This window comes from Rhipicephalus sanguineus, unplaced genomic scaffold (assembly GCF_013339695.2).
Source record: "Rhipicephalus sanguineus isolate Rsan-2018 unplaced genomic scaffold, BIME_Rsan_1.4 Seq761, whole genome shotgun sequence".
Taxonomy (NCBI): domain Eukaryota; kingdom Metazoa; phylum Arthropoda; class Arachnida; order Ixodida; family Ixodidae; genus Rhipicephalus; species Rhipicephalus sanguineus.
This window is the reverse complement of record NW_023615929.1, coordinates 26,424-28,258: the sequence shown is the minus strand read 5'-3', so window position 1 is coordinate 28,258 and position 1,835 is coordinate 26,424.

Genomic DNA, 1,835 nt, shown 5'->3' with positions numbered 1-1,835 from the left:
GTTCGATCCCAGCCGCGGGCGTCGCATTTTGATGGAGGCGGCGTGCTCAAGACCCGTGTCTACGATGTCAGTGCATGTTAAATACACCACATGCCGAAATTTGTGGAGCTTGCTACGGCGTCCCTCTAATATAACGTGGTTTCAGCACGTAAAACCCATATATTCTCCATTGTTACAAGCGTAGCTTTCGCACAGAGAGAGAAAAGACAAGACAAACGCACGTAGGTGTTTAAAAAAAAAACGGGCCAACTCACGGCGTGGATGAACTCAAGACGATGAACTCAAAACGAACTCATACTTCGTCGGCACGGCGTCATTAGCCAGAGCGCCTTTCGTGATGTGCTCACAAGAACGTTCCCTTTGTACACTGCTTCCCACGTCTTCGTTATGTACCGGCTCGAAGTGTTCTCGCACACGTAATCAGTCAGACCTGCAGCACGCGGTCCTTGCCGGAATCGCATGGCGCCAAACATTCAGGCGTTCGCATCTCAGGGTGCAGAAAATCGACTTCTTGCAGAGGTCTGACACAGAGTTGCACCGCGGCAAAAACACTTTTTGCCCATTTCACGGCTTTATCACTCGAATAGCATGACCTGCCATCGCACAAAAAGATTAAACGAGGAAGCAAGTGGCGACAACTGCTTCGTCACCGGGGCTTGGTCGGAAGAGAAGAGAGCCGGCGCGCGCCGCTGTGCGCCTTTGATGCTGCCATCTCGCGGCGTGACGGCGCGGAGGAACCGAAGTTCGACGCAGCGAGCGCACGCCGACGTGCTGCGTCGTTCCACCTGTACTTCTAACCACCGTGGTCTGGAACGTCCAGAGGTGGACGTTTCGGCCACCGTCACGGTAGCGTCGACGTCGAGGGACGCCGGCGTACGAAACGCCGGGAAAACGCCGGCAAAAACGCTATAGAGGTTCGGCCTTTAAAGAACTAGGAGGCTCACTAGTAAACATACGGCTGGTAGTGTAAGCAATATATCAACGAAAAGCGTTAAGCGACAAGTCAGAGAGGCGGAGGAGATAATTTGCTGACGGCAGCTATGGAGGAAAAATGCGGCTCTGAGAACTACCAAAAGGGCAAAAACGAAATAAGTAGGGAGGCATTTACGATAATTCAAGGTGGGGAAGCGCTTTACTGTTTGAAAGCGAGGTCGGGTTGCCTCAGAACGCGTAGTTATTAAAGCGAGATTCAGAACGAAGAAGAAAAAGACAACAATACAATGCTGTGGGGAAGGTAAGGAAACGGCGGAGCATGTTGATTGAATGTGGAGATATCACCCAGGTTGTACGTTTGGGGCAGGAGCCTACACGACGACGCTTGGATTTTAGGGTCAACAATGGAAAGCTGAACACACCCGCGATGAAATACCTAAGAGACGGTTAGAGTGTGGTGGCAGAAAATTAGAGAGAAGAGAACACGAAATAATATGGAAAAAAAGGACCATTCTGCCGAAGGGCGGAGAATGGAGCTGAGAAACTTAAAGAGGCCTGCAACCCTTTCTTAGTTATATTGGAATAGTCTCATTATTGAGTATGACTCTCACGAGTCATATGCCGCAAAAATTGTTCGAAACCGTCAAGTCCAAGTGGTGTAACAAATTATAGAGACACGTTCCCGCAGCTGCTCCCTCAACTCAACGCGCGAGCGCGGAAAGCTGCGCGGGGCGTGAATGAAGGAGGGAGGGCGGAGGCAAGGAGGGCCGCCGAAGAGTTACGTCAGCGCCGGCGTCATTTTTTTAAATGCGAAGCATTTCTTAGCTAACTCCGCCGATTTGAGAGTATATATCTATCTATCTATCTATCTATCTATCTATCTATCTATCTATCTATCTATC